A 19720-nucleotide genomic window follows, 5' to 3' on the forward strand; every position below is an offset into this window, starting at 1 on the left:
TTTGGTTATTAATTGATTGATACACTTGGCAGCTCCCACATTAGGAGCATAAATATTCTTGATTCTTAGGTCTTGTTGGCAAGACCCTTTAAGTATGATATAGTATCCCTCTTCATCTTTTACTAGAGTTTTTGGTATGAACTTTAATTAATCTGAAATGAGGATTGCTACCCCAGCTTTCTTTTGAGGACCTTTGAATGGTAAATGGTTCTCCACTCTTTTATTTTTAGGCTGGAGGTGTCCTTAGTTCTAAAATGAGTCTTTTGTAAACAGCAAATAGATAGGTCTTGCTTTTTTATCCAGTCTGAAACCCTTTGTCTTTTGATGGGATCATTTAGCCCATTCACCTTCAGAGTAACTATTGAAAGATATGAATTTAGTGTCATCGTAATACCTATTCAGTCCTGTCCCTGTTTTTGTAGATTGTTTCTTTGGGCTTCCTCTTTCTTTTACAGGGTCCCCCTTAATATTTCTTGCAGAGCCATTTTGGTGGTCTCATATTCTTTCAGTTTCTGCCTATTCTGGAAGCTCTTTATCTCTTCTTTTATTCTGAACAACAGCCTTGCTGGATAAAGTATTCTTGGCTGCATATTCTTCTCATTTACTACCCTGTATATATCATGTCAGCCCTCTCTGGCCTGCCAGGTCTCTGTGGAGAGGTTTGCTGTTAATCTGATATTTCTCCCCATATAAGTTAAAAATCTCTTGTCTCGAACTGCTTTAAGAATTTTCTCTTAAAAAAAAAAAAAGAATTTTCTCTTTATCTTTGAAACATGCAAATTTCACTATTAAATGTCGAGGTGTTGAACAGTTTATATTGATTTTTGGGGGGTCCTCTCTATCTCTTGGATCTGAATTCCTGTTTCCTTCCCCAGATTTGGGAAGTTCTCAGCTATGATTTGTTCAAATATACTTTGTGCTCCCCCCACCGCCCCTGCCTCTTCTGGAATCCCAATTAAATGTATATTCTTTCTTCTCAAGCCATCATTTATTTCCCTATGCCTTTCCTCATGGACTCTTAATCATTTTTCTCTTTTCTCCTCAGCTCCTTTTTTCCATCAACTTGTCTTCTATGTTAGTCATGCTCTCTCCTCCACCTCATTAACTCTAGCAGTTAGGACATCCAGTTTGGATTGCATCTCATTTAATCTATTTTTAATTTTGGCCTGATTAGATCTCAATTTTGCAATAATGAAGTCTCTAGAGTCCTGTATGCTTTTTTCCAGAGCCACCAGAAGCTTTAGAATTGTACTTCTGAATTGAATTTCTGACATGTATTGAAATCCAAATTCTGTAACTCTGTGACAGAGTATTGTTTCCAGTTTTTTCTTTTGTGGTGAATTCTTTCTAGTCATTTTGTCTAGTACAGAGTGGCTGTATGAGTGGGCTGAGTAAAAAATACCAACCACTACTCAAGTAAATACAACCTACATGATTCCAAAGAGGTCACAGACCAGGAAAAAACAAAAAAACAAAACAAAACAAAACAAAACAAAACCAAAAAACAGAATAAAATAAAATAAAATAAAATAAAATGACCACTAAAGTGAAAAACAAATTTCAAAACAAAGCAGTTTAAATTAAAAGCCAAAAAATGAAAACAAGAAGAAAAAAGTAAAAGAACAAAAAAGTAAAGAAAAGAGGAGGAATGCCTGGGTGGCTCAAGCTCATCTACCTTTGGTTCAGGGTGTGATCCTGGGGTTCCAGGATCGAGTCCCACAGTGGACCCCGAGCATGGTGTTTACATCTTCCTCTGCCTGTGCTCTTCCTCTCTCTCTTTGTCTGTTATGAATAAATAAATAAAATCTTAAAAAAAAATAGAGAGAAAGAGAGAAAAGGCTAAGGGATGTTGGTGGTGTAGAAGTGGTAGTGGAGAGAGCATGTAGTCTGCCTGAGGGATTCTACAGGGTGATTCTCTTGATTTGGAGTGTATTTTGTTCTGTATGTTAGAAGATGCTCAGTCCCAAATTTATATAAACCAGAAATACTTATAGAAGCCCTAACTTTGACCACCAAATATAAACAAGATAAAGGAGGGTGGCAGGATGGGAAGGAAGAGAGAATATAATCTCACAAAATGAACCAACACAGTGTTCCACTTGGTTCTGAGTGTATGTTGGTTGTGTTCTAGAAGGTACTAACTTCCACCATTGTAAAACAAAATGAGGCAGAAAAAATAAAAAATAAAAACCCATATCTTATATATTTACCAGAGTTAAATTGATTATGTTGAAGTGATCCAGAAGTGGAAAATATATCTAAGACATGTAATTGTAGAAATATGCAAGTAAAAAAGGAAAAAAACTTAAAAATGAAGAGCTGGTAAAATATTATAGTTAAGGTGGGAAAAGGGAAAAAATATTGGAAGTTTTTAGTCTTATATAAAAATGATTTGTAATGGAAAAACAACCAGGGACCCTCTAGTTCTATATACTATTTTCCCTCAGTCCTGGAGCTTTCCAGTGCTGCTTGGTCAATAAACTTGCTCTTCCAGCAGTTCTTTTGGAGGAGGGGTCTGCTATGCTGATTTTCAGGTATCTTTGCCTGGGCAGAGATGCCCTGTCCCCTGCCAGGTGCTGGGCTCAGTGTGAGTTTTTTTATCCTGTGAGGCCTTTGTTCCCTGTGGCCCCACCTCTCCTAGGTACAAGGTGAAATCAAGAGGAAAAACATAATGATGGTGGCCAGATTTCCAGGTCTGGAGTCGAGCTCCACCTAACCTGCAGCTCCCAGTCTGCACTGGACTAGATGGTCCTGGTCCAGCACGGGTGCACTGATCTGTGCAGCTTGGGGGCGCCCTGTGGCAGGAGAGTTCTAGCTGTTCTGTGCCCTCCCTGCTTCTGCCTGGCCCGGGGGAATGCAGGATCATGGGCTTTGTCTGCTTGGGCGCCCTAGGATCCTGGGCCCTGTGTTACTGGATCCACAATCCTGGGGACTGCCTCTTCCAAAGGGAATGGGACACAGCCACTTCCTTCCATTGCCAGCCTCTAGGGTGAAGACAGCTCCGGCCCACCTAACCCAGTGGCTTCTCCCAAATGCCCCGAGGGCTGCAGCGCTCCAACCCTTTCCTGAGATTGGCCCACGATTTGCAGTGAGCTTTCCCTGGGTACCCTTTCTCTTACAGTGATTCCAGGAATCTTGAGGCTTCACTGCCCCTCCCGTCATTTTGTCTGATTTCCCTACTTAGCACTTTTTTTGTCAGGGAATACTCTGGCGGGGATTTTTTAAGTTCCTGCCTCTCCAGGGCTGGGCTTTCTTGCCTCAGAAGCTTTGTTGCTCTGCTGCTATATTCCTGCTAGTCATGGTTCCTTTCCCTTCCTTCCTTATTTATTTATTTCACCTTCCTACTTCGCTAGAATCGAAAATTTTTCTCTCTGTTGCATTCCAGCTGTTCTGTCTTTAAATCTCAGGTTGGATTCATAGGTGTTCAGGATGTTTTGGAAGTTATCTAGGTAAGTTTGTGGGGCCAGGTGAGTCGAGGACCTCTACTCTTCCGCCATATTTCCCCTCCCTCTGTCAGAAGTTTTTAAAGGGTGCAGGGGCACCACTCCATAGCTGCTAACCCAGCCCAACTGTAGAGGGAGCAGGCAAAACCACCTATCTTTCAGTTTCTCCCTGGAAGGGACCCAACTGCATACTTTCCCAGCTGTTGTCTGAGGGACTGGTTTGCAATAAGGTGGTGACTGTAGTCCTCTCCTTTGGGAAACTGCCTGGTCTTGGCACACTCCTAACTACTAGGAAGCACCAAGAACAAAGAGGGTAGTTTGAAAATCACAGAGGCTTAAGAAAACCATGAGCTCAGGCCAAGCTGATTGACAGGGTTCATCTACACAAGATCACTCTGTCAAGATGGGGATAGGTGGTTATTATTTTTAATGTGCAGAAACCAACACAGAGTGTTGAGGAAAATAAGAAACAGAAATAAGTTCCAAACAAGAACAAGATAAAGCTCCAGAAACTCACCTAAATGAAATGGAGCTAAATGGTTTACCTGATAGAGACTTCAAAATACTGATCATAAAGGTGCTCACCAAATGAGCATTTCAACAAAGACATGAAAAATTGCAAAAAGTTCCAAATAGAAAGCACAGAGCTGAAAATACAATAACTGAACTGAAAAATTCAGTAGAGGGGCTCTACTACAGATAGATCAATGAAGAAAGGATCAGCAAACTCAAGAACAGGGTAGTGAAATGCATCCAATCAGATGAACAAAAAGAAAAAGAATAAAGAAGAGTGAAGATTGCCTAGGGCCTTATAGGACATCAAGTGGACCAGTATTTACATTATAAGGCTCTCAGAAGGAGGAGAGAGAAAGGGGTTGAAAATGTATTTGAAGAATAAATGGCTGAATACTTTTTAATTTGAGGAAAGAAATAGCTATCCAGATCTAGGAAGTTTACAGAGTTCCAAAAAAGTTGAATCCAAAGACACCCACACCACAATACATCTTAATTACATCATAAAAGTTACAAACAAGAAGAAAATCTTAAAAGCAGGAAGAGAAAAGTAACTTATTACATACAAGGAATCCTCTCTGAGACTATCAGCAGATTATTTCAGTGGAGCTGATATAGTTTTGGAATGTAGATGAGGTTTGTTCAGGTGAGGTCTGGAACCAATGACCAAGAAAGAATTCTTGAGACAACTTTGGTGCAAAATGGTAGTTTTATTAGAGCAGGAGGACAGGACCTGTGGGCAGAAGGAGCTGCTGCCCCAGGCTTGTGAGGGGTGGCTGTTTATATACCTGGGAGTTGGAGGAGCTAAGGAAAAGGGAAGTTTCAAAAGAACTTTCATATGCTAAAGAGGATTTACAGATATTGGAGGTCTTGCCATTGTCAAATTAAGGTTTGTTTTCCCTCTAGCCAGGCATTCACATGAAGACAGTTGGAGGCTTCCTGGAGGAATGTGACAGTCTGCCCACTTCAAGTATCTGTCATGGGCTACAGGTAATAAGGACATTTAATTGTATATACATTTCCTTGTGGAATCTAGTTTATTGATAAAAATGCTTTGTTCTTGTAAATTACTAAGAAATTTGTAAACTGAGGGAGACTTTTGTCTTGCAGGAATGTGATCTCTATAAGTTCATTATTTGTTTTTCCTTTCCTTAGCTTTAGGGCAGCCAGGAGTGCCTGAGGAATGTCACACATATCTCACCTGGTGGGGGGGGGGGGGGAGGAGTTTGCAGGGTATTAGGTCATGCTTTGTCCTCAGCTAGCCTTTTACTCCCTCATCAAGAGGAAAACCAGAAAATTCACAAGGATGTAGACATTAAACAATATGCTCCAATCAATGGGTCAAAGAAGAAATAAAATGAGAAAACAAAGTATCTTGAGATAATAAAAGTAGAAGCATGATATACCAAAACTTATGAGATATAGCAAAGACTTTGTAAGACAAAATCCAGATTTCAAATAAACAAACTAAATTTGCACCTAAAGGAATTTAGAGAAGAAGAACAGACCACGGCCAAAATTAATTGAAGGAAAAAATCATGAAGATCAGAGTAGAAATACGTGAAATAGAAACTAAAAAGACAGTAAATAATTAAAAATTTTGTTTTAAAAAATATAAACAAATAGACAAGTCCTTGGCTAGACTAAGAAAAAAACAGTAGACAAAGTTATAAAAGAAAGAAGAGACATTGTAACTGATATTGTAGAAGTACAAAGGATCATTAGAGACTGCTGTGGACAATTATACACCAACAAATTGAACAATGTAGAAGAAATAGATAAATTCTTAGGAACATATAATATACCAAGCCTGAATTATAAAGAAGGAGAAAATCTGTAAGGAGATTGAGTACGTAATCAAAAACCTCCCAATAGTAGAAGAACCAGATGCATTTACTGGTGAATTCTACCAGTAACTTAAAGAAAAGTTAAAAACAATTCTCAAACTCTTTCAAAAAATAGAGCAGGAGGGAATACTTTAAAATATATTAAATGAGGCCAGGATTAATCTGATACCCCAAATCAGACAAAGAAACTGCAGAAAAAGAAAATAGTAGGCCAATATTCATGATGAACATAAATACAAAATGCTCAACAAAAAATTAGCAAAATATTCAACAATATATTGTATTCAACAATACATTAGTGATAGTATTCAAGAATACATTAAAATAATCGTACACCATAAAGAAATGGGATTAATTCCAGGATGTAAGGATGGTTCAACATATGCAAATCAATAAATGTGAAGCACCACATTAACAAAATTAGATATAAATTCATATGATAATCTCAACAAATGCAGAGAAAGCATTTGAAAAAATTCAACATCCATTTATGATAAAACTTCTCAAAGTAAGTATAGCAGGAATTTACCTCAACATGATACCTTATATGCCATGATAACAACATGGCATATAAGAGAAGCGCAGAGCTAACATCATACCCAATGGTGAAATGCTGAAAGTTTTTTTTCTAGTATCAGGAGTAAGACAAGGATGCCTGCTTTTGCCACTTTTATTCCACATAGTTGCACATGAAGTCCTATCCAGGACAATTAGATGAGTAAAAGAAATGAATCGCATCCAAATCAAAGTAAAACTGTGCCTATTTGCCAATGACATGATATTATATTTGGAAACCTTAAATGCTCCACCAGAAATGTTAGAACTAATAAACAAATCGAGTGAATTTACAGGCTACAAAATCAACATACAAATTTGGTTGCATTTTTGTATATTAATAATGAACTAGCAGAAAGAGAAATCATAACTGTGTGGTATTGGCATAAAAACAACATATAGATTAATAGAATAGGAGTCCAGAAATAAATCCATGCATGTACGATCAATTCATTTATAACAAAGGAGCCAAGCATATACAAAAAGAAAGGATAGTCTTTTCAATAAATGGTGTTAGGAAAACTGGACAGCCACATGCAGAAGAATGAAACTGGAACACTTTCTTACATCATACACAAAAAACAACTCAAAATGGATTAAAAGTTTGAACATACCATTAATCATGTAAGTCCTAGAAGAAATCATAGGGATAAACTTCTTGACATGAATCTTGGCAATGAGTTTTTGGATTCAACAACAAAAGCAAAGGCAAGAAAGCAAGAATTAGTAAGTGGAGTACACCAAGTGAAAAAGCTGCACAGTGAAGGAAACCATCAACAAAATGAAAAAAGCAAGCTATAGAATGGAAGAAAATATTTGCAAATCTGGTAAGTGGTTAATATCCAAAATATACAAGGAACTTACATAGCTAAATTGCAAAAAACAATATAATTAAAAAATGGGCAGAAGAACTGACTACATAGTTTTCCAGATAAGACCTACAATTGGCCAATAGGTACATGAAAAGGTGCTTAACATCACTGATCTTCAGGGAAATGCAATGAGCTCATACCTGCTAGAATGGCTACCTTCAAAAAGATGAAATAGCCAGGATGACTGGGTGAGTCAGTTGGTTAAGCATCTGCTGTCAGCTCAGGTCCTGATCTTAGGGTCCTGGGATTGAGCCCTATGTCAGGCTTCCCACTCAGTGGGTAGTCTGCCTCTCTCTGCCCCTGCCACCCACCCCTCTTCTCTCTCTCTCAAATAAAACCTTAAAAAAAGAAGATGAAATAACAAGTTTGGCAAAGCTGTGGAGAAAGGGAATCCTTCTGCCCCACTGATGAAAACGTAAATTGATGCAGTCATTGTGGAAAAAAGAGTGGAGGTTCCTCGAAAAATTAAAAATAGAGCTACCTCATGGTCCAGCGATCCCACTTCTGGGTATATTTCCATGAAGAGAATGAAAACAACATCTTAAAAACAACATCTTAAATGATCACTCCCATGATCATTGCAGCATTATTCACAATAACCAAAATATTGGAACAACTAAGTATCCATCAACAGATGATGAATAGTTAGAGAAATTGTACCCCCCCTCCGCACCCACCTCACAGAATAATATTTTTCAGCCATAAGTTCATCCTGCTGTTTGCAATAACATGGATGGAAGTTGAGGACATTATGCTAGGTGAAGTAAGTCTGATGCTATATCACTAATATGTGGAATCTTAAAAAGTCAAATTCATAGAAAATGACTAGACTGGTAGTTACCAGGGGCTGAGGGATAGAGGGAAGGAAGAGATGTTTGTCAAAATTGTAAACTTTTCTAGTTACAAGGTAAATAAGTTCTGAGGATCAAAGTAGAGCATAGTGATTATAATTAATAATATTGTAATAAGCACTTCAAAGTTGCTGGGAGAAGGAATCTTAGATTTTCTCAACAGAAGAAAGATAGTAATTAGGTGACATAATGCAGGTATAGCTAAATCAACACTCGTACATCTTAAACTTACATAATATTGTAAGTCAGTTATATCTCAATAAACATAGGAAGAAGGTGGGACAGGTTTCTGTTTGCTAATATTTTATTTTGGGTATTTCACCAGTATTCATATGTGATGTTTGTAATTTCTCTTTTGTTCCATCTTTTTTAGGTTCAGATATCAGTATTGTAATTGTTTCGTAAGTAGAATTTAGAAGCTTCTTTATAGTTTGTATTCCATGAAAAAAATATGTAGCATTGGGTCTTAGAAAATTCGACAGAGTTCCCTATGAAGCAGTCTATATTTGGTGCTTTGTTGTGGGATATTTTCTTGATTTTCTCTGCTTCTACTCCCTGAATTGGAATTAAGTATAAATCATTCCAATTTGGAGAGTAGAAACAGAGAAAATGATCAATTAATGAGGTCTATTTTGGTAGACTGTATTTTCCTGTAATATCTTCTTCACTGAGCTCTGTGAATTTATTTGCATAGAAATCTACAGAAGAGCACTTTATGATTTTTAAATATGTTCATTGTTTCAATTCTTTCTTTCTTTCTTTCTTTCTTTCTTTCTTTCTTTCTTTCTTTCTTTCTTTCTTCTTTCTTTCTTTCTTTCTTTCTTTCTTTCTTTCTTTCTTTCTTTCTTTCTTTCTTTCTTCTTTCTTTCTTTCTTTCCTTCTTTCTTTTCTTTCTTTCTTTCTTTCTTTCTTTCTTTCTTTCTTTCTTTCTTTCTTTCTTTCTTTCTTTTTCTTTCTTCTTTCTTTCTTTCATATTTTATTTATTTATTTGAGAGAGAGAGAATGTCAGAGCAGGGAGAGGGGTAGAGGGAGAAGCAGACTCCCTGCTGAGCAGGGAGTCAGACTCGGGGCTGGATCATAAGACCCTGGGATCATGACCTTAGCAGAAGGCAGACACTTAACTTGAACCATCAGGGGCCACAATATTTTATTACATTAAGAAAGTAATAGGAGTGCCTGGGTGACAGTTCATTAAGCATCTAACTCTTGGAGTCAGGCTCCACGCTCAACAGGGAGTCTCTCCCCCTCTGCCTCTCCCACTCATGCTGTTTCTCTCTATCTCTCTCTAAAATAAATAAATAAAATCTAAAAACCAAGAAAATAATGTATAGAGTATGATATTCTTTTGCTGTTTAATTTCTGCTCCGATGTTTATTATTTACGTTAATTTTATTAGTTTTGGTTTACTTTTCCCTTTTAGGTTTTTGAGTTGGGCATTTAATTCATTTGTTTTCATTCTTTTGTTTATTATAAAAAGTATTCTTTAGAAATCCTGTCAATTTAGTTTTTGTTTTAGCCAAGTTATTTAATAGAAAACAAATCCAAGTGGTAGATCTTCAAAAGATTTTTGTTATTAATATATTTGTAGCTTGACTGCACCCTTTGTATATTATTTACATTTTGTTAATTTATTGGTGCTTTCTTTTTAATATATGACAATTTTTGTGAATGTTCTATGTACTCTTGAGATAAAGTTGTATTTTATGTCGTCAGAGTATTAAATTCAATATATATCCATAAGATTTATGTTATTGGGGGATCCCTGGGTGGCGCAGTGGTTTAGCGCCTGCCTTTGGCCCGGGGCGCGATCCTGGAGACCCGGGATCGAATCCCACATCGGGCTCCCGGTGCATGGAGCCTGCTTCTCCCTCTGCCTGTGTCTCTGCCTCTCTCTCTCTCTCTGTGTGTGTGACTATCATAAATAAATAAAAAAAAAAATTAAAAAAAAAAAAAGATTTATGTTATTGGATGAGCACTGGATGTTATGCTATATGTTGGCATATTGGACTCCAATAAAAAGATATATACAAAAAAATTTTATGTTATTGGTTATGTTGTTTAGTTTTTCTATATGTTTATTTTTGTCATCTTGATTTTTCCGAGAATAATATGATAAAATCTTTATATTATTCATGTTTCTGTACATGTCTACTGACGTCTTTTGTAGCTTCTTTTTTACCAAAGTGGTTGCTTTATATTCATAAGTATTTTTTTTCAAAAAGGAGTTGTCTTTTAGTATTAAAGAGTGGCCTTCTTGATCTTGTTAGTGCTTTTTTATCCTTTTAATTTTATTAAGTTTTTAATTTTAATTCTAGTATATTTAACTTACAGTCTTATATTAATTTCAGGTGTACAAGATAGTGATTCAACAATTCTATATGTTACTCAGTGCTCATCGTGATAAATGTACTCTTAATCCCCTTCACCTGTTTCTCCCATCCCCCACGCACCTCCCCTCTGGGAATCATCTGTTTGTTTTCTAGAGTTAAGAGGCCTGTCTTTCTCCTACTCTGTTTTTTCCCTTTGCTTGATATTCTTTGGTTTTGTTTCTTAAATTCCACATACGAGTGAAATCATATAGTATTTGTCTTTCTCTGACTGACTTATTTCACTTAGCATAATACTCTCTAGATCCATCCATACTGTAGCAAATGGCAACAGTTCATTCCTTTTTATGGCTAAGTAATATTCCATTACATATATATATACTACATCTTCTTTATCCATTTTTCAGTTGAAGGACACTTGGACTGCTTGCATAATTTGGCTCTTGTAGATAATGTTGCAGTGAACATTTGGGTGCATATATCCTTTTGAATTAGTGTTTTTGTATTCTTTGGGTAAATACCCGGTAGTGTGATTGATCATGGTGGTGCTTTTTGATGGAATTCTATTTTATCTGATGTTAATATTACAGCCTTTGCCTTCTTACTGTTTCCATTTGCCTTGTATACTTTTGTCCATCCCTGTACATTTAGCTTTATTGAATTTGCTTTGAGTGTGTCTTTTGTAATCAGTGTATATTTGGTGTTTTCTTTGGGAGTCAAGTGGAAAATTCTTTCTTTTTAATAGATGAGTTCAGACCATTCAGTTGCATTGACTATGTCATATGATTTGGTATGTATATTTTTTATTTTGTGTGATTAACCTTTGTTATGTAGTTTGCCAGTTTTTCATGGTACCCAGTGACTCCCACTTATTGATGGGACCAATGACCTAGTTCCACTTTTCTCTATTTCCCTCTAGTTTTACTTTGTAAAAATGGTAATTGCCAAATTCTACTTTGTCAGAACCTTCATCATTTATATACTCTGCCACCTTTGTTCCTATCTTTATTGTTAGATTAAATATTAATTAAATATATATATGGTCTTTTACCAGTATAATTAATTTATATACACTATTTTATTTGTAGAAGTATTTTAGCCTATGGACTTTCTTCTGATTATTGCTTTAAGTATAATTGGAGTATGATATGCACTGTATTCCTTATTCTTACTCTTTAGAAATATGAAGACTTTAGCTAAGTTTCTTTAGTCATTTCTTGGTTGGATGGCACTCATCTGTTGGAAGGACTCATGGATAGAGCATTCACTTAGTCCTTGCAAATTTAAACTCTAATTCTATTGCTCTGATACTTACAAGATAGCAGAGTTGAATATAAAATTACTGGTTCACAGTTTCTTTTCTTAATCATCTTACAAAAGACCACTTCATTCCTGCCTTGTTTTACATATTGGTTATGAGCAATATGATGCCAAATTCTCTTGCCCTTGTAAATTATTCTTCCTGGAAGCCCTGATGATTTTTTTTTTTTTAATTTCTAAATTTGAATAGTTCTACTAGGAGAAATTTTAGAATTGATCTTTCTAGATCAATTTTCTAAGTACTTAGCTCTTATAATATGTAGATTCAGGTCTTCTTTTATTTTTGGAAAGTGTTCTTGAATTATAGTTTAAAATATTGGTTCTGTTTCACTGCATTGTTTTCCTTCTTTAGAGCCTCCACTTATACCTATGTTGACTTTTCGTTGCCTAATTTCCATTTCAACCAATTTCTCTCTTTTTACTTCTTTATAAAAAAAATTATTCTCTTTGTTGCTTTCCTGCTTTTCTTCAATGCTCCGCATTAAACCTTCATTCAACTCTATATTAAAAATTACGTAGGCATCATATAACTGAGCTTTATGTTATGATTTTACCTCCTCTGTTTCTTTCCTGAAACCAATCAAATTTTATTTCATTTCTTCTTATATTAGACTTCATTTTGACTCTTCGATTTCGAATTTCGAATTTTACGTGCCTTTTTGTATTTACCATAGCACGTGTGATGATTTAGTTTTGCTTGTGTTAGGTTCCTTTAGATCCAGTATAATATTTGGGAGAATTTTATCAGCTAGAAGTTTTAATGTTGATTATCTGTTTTCTTTTTCCTTTCCTTTTTTTTTTTTTTTTTTTTAACAGTAGCTTTGTATAGGAGAAAACTACATAATCTATAGGTTGCTTTGGTTTGGCAGCATGCTGGTTTTCCAGATTTCTTGTCCAAGGCTGCCACCTTCTGGCATTGTAGAATATTGCACTTTCTTTAATAGGTGGCCTGGGGGTATGGCAAGGAGGGGCAGTAGGGTGCAGGGTGTCCTTCATTTTTTCCCTTTAAAATATCATCTGGATGAATCCTAAAGTGACCTTCATTTTTTTCCTTTTGCCACTCTCCAGTGGGCACATCCTTCCTTCCCTTTTATCCCATCTTCCTCCAGAGTGTTTCTTTTTGAGGCTGTTTCCTTCAGCACAGCATCCAATTTTAAGTCCCTTCCCTGTCCTACCCCATACCCTTTATTGGTATTTTATCATTTAGGGTGATTTTACCTGAATGAACTCCTCCATCTTCTGCACACTTTTTCTGAATACTTTTTCTTCTTTCCGCCTCCTCTCATTTTGAATGGGCTGTGGTGGGAGTTTTAGAGAAAGCTTTGCTGAAAATTGGTATTTATTTTTCTAAATACAGGAACTTTGAAACTGTAGTGATTTTTAAATCCATATATGTTGAAACTATGATACATGTATAGATTTATTTGTATTTGTCAATCTGTCTAGTGTTTTTGGACCATGCATGGTAAGGTTCCTATTTAGGTAGCTGTGATTATCTTGGCTTCCAGAATCAGCACTTAACCCCTATGTCCCTTAATATTATTGCCTTAGATGTTACTTGCAGCTCCTCTTTTGATAGGCTCTGATATCATTTTCATGAACTCTTCTTATAAAACTAGAGAAGTTACTTAGATGCCAAGTTATATTTGCTTTCCCCATCATATGTCATATGTGTAGATTTGCTTCCTAAATTATAAGCTTCAGACAAAACACTACATCAAAACATACTAGCAAAACACAGCAAAGCAGACAACAACAATTAAAGAAACCCCTCTGGCTTAAAAATCCATATGCAGATCTCACCCACGGGTTCAGAAATGTGCAGATACCTCTGCATGGCCATTTAGGGTGGTGCCTGTGGATGCTTTATGCCTGTGTGATGGACTCTGCTAGGATGTTGAGGGTATCAGGGAAGATGACATAGGGAAGGTAGCATTTGACTTCAAACATAAAGGATAGGTGAGCTTTTTTCAAAGTAAACAGAAAAGGGACAGGAAGCAGAAGTTTTACTTGCTCAAAATCATGAGTGTATTAAATGTTTGAGTTATTTGCACAGATGATCTTAGGTGACTTTAACACAGATGGTTTTAAATGAGGTGACAAGGTGGAGAAGGGCTGGTGGGAGGAAGTGATGAGACAGGAGGCTGGAATAGTAGCTGGCATCCCATTTGAAAGGCTTTGTTTGCCATGTCACTCACTCACAAAGGATAATACGACCCAGGATTGCCTTTTTATAGTAAGAAAAATGAAGAAAATAAAATACCTGCTGATAAAGCTGATAAATTGTTAGGATCATAAATTTATCACCTTAACACACACTGTTTTTCAGGGGAAAACCAAAAATGTATCAAGTAAGTTTATTTTCAAAACTAAGTAAACATTTTTTTCCCTGCTAAGTGGATGTCAGTTTATGGTTTGCAATAGCTGGTTGATAATGTTTAATAGTTTGTTTTTTAGAGGATATCAGAATGACCAGAAATTTGAGTAGAGGAGCTTTCTTATTTAAGCAAAAATCATCCAGTGGATGGTTCTGCAAGTCTTTGGTATTGACCTTTTCAAATTTGTATCCTCAATGCCCAGCATGGTGTAGACACTAAAAGAATAGTAAGTATACATTGAAAAAAGAAAAAAAGAGACAGAGAAACAGAGAGAAAGGAAGAAAAGAAGAAAGAACTACTTCTCTTGGTAGGCTAGGATAAGTTGACCATTTGACTCATGGCTCTTGCATGGAATATTTTTGCTTAAGAGCTTTTTAGTGTTTATACTTTGGAGCATACTTTAGGTGGTTTATTTGAGTGAGGCAACATTCTTCCAACTCCAACTAAAATATAATCATTTCTGGGAGCTGATAAAGCTCATCAACCAATGAAATTTAGAGGTAACTAATAGATGGAAAATAACAAAATGGGAAGTCCCATTCCCTTCAGTCCCATTCCCTACCTCAAGATGGGGCATTTGATTCCATAAAGACACTGATAAAGGACGGCAAAAGGAGCCAAGAACAGACATCTCCTGTTTTTCTTAGCATGTGTTCATGATGAGCACAATTAAAATAATGCCCTGTTGTTCAAGCTCTGAAATAATCTGAAAAACAAACAAAAAAGATATAAAAGTCACATACTCAATTCTTTCTAGGGAATACTCTGGGAAGAAAGTTATAAATAAATGAAAGTTTGTTAGTTTTTTCAGGAAACCCAGAGTTATGATTAATGATAATCTTATTCAAAGAGGATATAAAATAAATTTTAATGCTTAGTAGGTACCCATAACCATAAAACTTGAGGTTTATATTTGAAACAGAACAGGTCAGACTCTACCAGTAAAAGGAAATAGTTAACTTTGTGTTTGGGTTATTTTTCCAAATTTAGTCTATAGAAATATCTTTTGTTTAAATTTTACTAGAAATATTAGAAAAATATTAGAAATAATTTATTAGACTATATAGGTAAGAATATTCTTGAAAATGCAGAGTTCAGTCTCTCCAAAGTAGGATGATATCTGATTTTTCAATGTGACTGTATGGAATTTTGTCTAATTAACTGTGTGTGTCTGAGACCCTCCAGAGTAGTTCTGCTGTGAAGGGATTTTACCCATAGCCGATAGACCTAGAATTTGGGGCTATGACATGAACCTTAGAACATGAGTAAATTGTGGAGGGAACTGGTAGTCATGATTAGTATGATAGATCCTGGTGACGATGTTTAGTAAAAATTTATTATATTATTTATTACTTTATGGGAAGATAGTACAAACTGTCACTTAGATTCTTAACTAAAGCACATTGATTTAGGGGCTGAGGGAAATCTGGGACACAAAAAAATTGTAGGGCTTGTGCTTTTACCTTCTAAATTGCTTTTTCAATTATTCATAAATAAATGGTACAAACAATATTCCAAATTGATTTTTATGTAATTCTAAACATTGTGGAAAATTGCCAAAATAATAACCAAATTTTCTTGGTTGTTGGAGATACAGTGTTGCACTTGAGTGTGTGTGTGAGAGAGAAAGAGAGAGAGAGAGACAGACAGAGAGAGAGAAAGACACCAAGGTGGGGAAGAGAGAGACACACACATAGAGATCTCACAGAAAGCGCCGCTTAGAAAATGAAGGGTGGTTTTATGTTGTCGGCATTGCAAGATTTGGCACTTAGACTGTTCCGACGCTCTTTGGCTACTTTCAGCTGTGCATCCACTTCAGAGATAAAATCCCATCAGGTTCAATACCTGTTTTCCCCTTTGACCACTCTGAAGGAGCTTTTCAGCTTCTTCATAGGCTGTGTTATTGCTCTGGATAGTCTCTATAATGGGATATAACCCAGTTTTGTGACATTACTTTCATTCAATTTACTCAGAAAATCATGGTGTGGTTTGTGTGCTCTCTTTCCCCTTTTTCCTTTCCTATCTCCCCCAGATGCAGGGGAAAAAAAGAAAAAATATGATGAAATTATAGAATTAACAGGCACTGAAAAGAAAGAGAGGCTGAGATCATGAGTTACTAAACCAATTTTCCTGCCTAGGGGTGTAATTCAGTGATATTTTTATAAATGTGATTCAAGCTGTGGCTTTTGTGAAAGATCAGAAGCCACATTATAAAAAAAAAAAAAAAAAGGAGGGGAAGATCATAAGTACTCATCAGCAAGATGACCCTGCTTTCACTGGTGAGATTCATATAACTTCAGTGAGTCGAATTCTTGAGAGATATTTATTTATAAAATACTTAGCTGGAAAATGAAACACAAGGTGAGACCAGGACAATTAAACAAATGAGAGTATGTACATACCTCTGTCTTTGAATGTCGAGAACAATAGGAAATCTCTGTAACACAGGGTGTGCTTTCTGAGCAGGACAGTGGGCTTGAGTCAGAAAAACTGATTTGATTGTGTGACATTTAGGCATTATTTAATCCTCTTGGTTTCAATTTGACTTTATGTTAATTTGGTCATAAATCAGTCAACCATGTCAGAGTAAAAAAAACAAAACAAAACACACACACACAAAAAAAAAACCAAAACCCACAACTTTTAAAGCAAGAAATGACAAGTTTATGTTATATTTTTGAAGTAAAGCGAGGTAAGGATTGGCTGCTGTGAATTCTCAAGGCAGTGTATCTCTGGGGAGAGGGACCTGCTGATATCCCAGTGTATGAATATCTTTCTATCTCTATCTGTATATATACAGAGATAGAGATAGAGAGACATTCAGATAGAGATAGATAGATAGATAGATAGATAGATAGATAGATAGATATTTTATAAAACACCTAAGCTTAATTATTGGCTGACTTTGTAATTTTGAATGAATTACCCAATTTCTCTGAATTTCTGTTTTGTTATCTTTAAAAGGAAATACCACCTCATGTAGTGACCATGAGATTAAAATTGTGATGTATGGAAGCAGTCCCTAAAATGATGATCCCCTCAAATAGCTCAGCTGCTTTGGGGAATCAACCCTAAGAAGCCATTAATGTGGCTCCTCCCATTAATGCACTTAGCAGACAGGAATGTTTGGTTGGCCCAACTTCAAAACCAGAGGAGGCAGGCATATTATATATTCTGGTACTTCTTTCTTCCTACTTAACTCTGGGACAAACACATGTCCCTTGACTGATGCTCTGGTGACACTGGAGTGCTGTTACCATCAATGGCAGACCTGCATCATGGTTATGTGCCCAGACTCTGGAATCAGATCCACCTGGATTCCAGTCCTGGCTCTACCACCTGCTGAGCATGAACTTGAAGTCATTTGACTCTCTAGGCTTCTGTATTCTGAACTGTCAGACCTTTAGTGTCACAGTATCTACTTTGTAGAGTTTTTAAGAGGATGCTGTGATAATGCATGTAAACATTTAATGCAAATATTGGAACCGAATAAGCCTTCAACAAGTCATGCTCCCCACTACTATTATTATTACTCTCCTTCCTCTAGGCTGCTTGTCTTGTTTGGTATTACTGGTCCTTTCTCTGTCCATTGCAGAGGCTTCTTCTCTTCTTTTCCCCTTCCAGTTTTATTCAAATATAGCTGATAATTTAAAGTTGTTTATATTTAAGGTTTAAAACTTGATTTGCTATGTGTATACTTTCTGAAATAAACACCAAATCAAGCTAGTTAATATATCCATCTCACATGGTTACCTTTTTCCTTTTTTTTTCTTTCTTTTTGTGGTAAGAACACCTAAAATCTATTCTCTTAGCAAAGTTAATTATACAGTACATTGTTGTACATGATATCTCCAGAACTCTTTCCATCTTGCAAAACTGAAACCCTATACTTATCAAACAAAAACCCCTCTTCTTAGCCCTTGGTGACCACCATTTTATTTTCTGCTTCTATGAGTTTGACTGTTTTATTTATTTTATTAAAAAGATATTTTATCAATTCATGAGAGACACAGAGAGAGAAGCAGAGACACAGATGGAGAAGCAGGCTCCTGGCAGGGAGCCTGATGTGGGACTCAATTCCCAGACCTGGGATCACAACCTGAGCCAAAGGCAGATGCTCAACCACTGAGCCACCCAGGCGTCCCTTGACTGTTTTATTTATTTATTTTTTTAGAGAGAGGGACTGAGCATGTGCAAGAAGGGGCAGAAGGAGAAGGAGAGAGAGAGAGAGAGAGAGTTTCTTAGGTAGGCTCCATGCGCAGCATGAGCCTGACATGGGGCTCCATCTCAGGACCCTGAGATCATGACCTGAATCCAGAGTTGGATGCTTGACTGGTTGAACCATCCAGATGCCCCAAGTTTAACTATTTTAGATTCTACAGAGTAGTGAGTTTGTACACTGTTTGCCTTTCTGCATCTTTTTTTCTTGAAACATATTCTTGATCTGCTTCTTTGCTGAAGGCTGGGTGCTTTCTCAGTTCCCGGGCTGCACTGCACCGTTCATGTTTTAGGGAAAAATTTCACTGCCTTCATTTGAAAAATGGGAATAACATATATATGTTAATACACACAGAATAAGCACTCAATAACTATTAGCAAAAATGATAAAAATAAGCCAATATACATTTGTGCTCAAATTTCTGATACATATTGCCAAATTCCTCTTCAGAGGTATATGAAATCATACTTGTACCAAATGTAATAAAACATTGCTGACGATAGATGAAAAAGATATGTCATAATTTTAATTTGCACTTCTGTTAATGTAACTGATATTTAGTGTCTTTCCATATAGCCAGAGCATTTAGAATTTATTTCCTTTGTGTACTTCCTTATGGAGTTTTTTTTTTTTAAGAGATCTTTGCATATTAAGGAAATGGGTCTTCTATGTTGTGTTCTTACTGATTTAGAAACTTTGGTTCCCCTAACCCAATTTTTCATTTGTCTTTTGACTTTAATTATAGTACTTATGTTTTAAGAAAAAAAATGTGTATGTTTATAAAATCAGATGTGTTCTTTCATGGCTCCTGGATTTTGTCCGGGAAAACCTTTGTCAGTCATGCTTGTGTAGTCTTACTTCCTTCGAGCCATTGCAAATTTATTTATAATTGTTTGTAGTAAGAGTCCAAATTCTTTGGAAGTATCCCTATATCCCTACAGGGCAGCTTCATATTTGCTTTCCTGTGGGAAGACTCCATGGACTTTCCCGGAATCTGATGAGTTATCCTGTTAAATTCTGAACTTGGAAACAATGTACCATGAAGGTGGTACATATTGAAACTCACACAAATACATGGTAAAGGTAATTGTTGGAGAATTTTCTACAATAAACTCTTGATCTTAGCTCTAAGCTGTTGCAGGTGTCCCTGCCTGATGTGGACTGGGATGGGGGAGGTTTTTCTGGCCCCTGTTTCAGGAGTTCTGGGATTGAGGACGATGTCCCTTCCCTATCAACTCTAAACTCATGTTGACCAAGATTGGATTTGAAAATTGGACAGTTGAACTCAGCATAAAATTTGATTTTGAATATGTCTCTATATTGTTAGGTCTCAGCATCATAAACTACAAAATTAAGTATTAGTGTTTGGTGCTGAATACCAGTTTGGATAACCGT

General features: G+C 36.2%; 1 long non-coding RNA gene across 1 annotated transcript in view; it reads left to right on the plus strand.

The window, feature by feature from the left end:
• Positions 1–3383: 3383 nt before the first annotated feature.
• Positions 3384–19720, plus strand: part of LOC140626029 (uncharacterized) — a 113235-nt gene continuing 96898 nt past the window's right edge. The window contains exons 1-3 of the long non-coding RNA XR_012025278.1: positions 3384–3449; positions 4863–4946; positions 8455–8482. This is a non-coding gene — a long non-coding RNA (uncharacterized lncRNA). The remainder of the gene's footprint in view (positions 3450–4862; positions 4947–8454; positions 8483–19720) is intronic.

The sequence above is a fragment of the Canis lupus genome, chromosome 37 (genome assembly GCF_048164855.1).
Source record: "Canis lupus baileyi chromosome 37, mCanLup2.hap1, whole genome shotgun sequence".
In the NCBI taxonomy this organism is placed as follows: domain Eukaryota; kingdom Metazoa; phylum Chordata; class Mammalia; order Carnivora; family Canidae; genus Canis; species Canis lupus.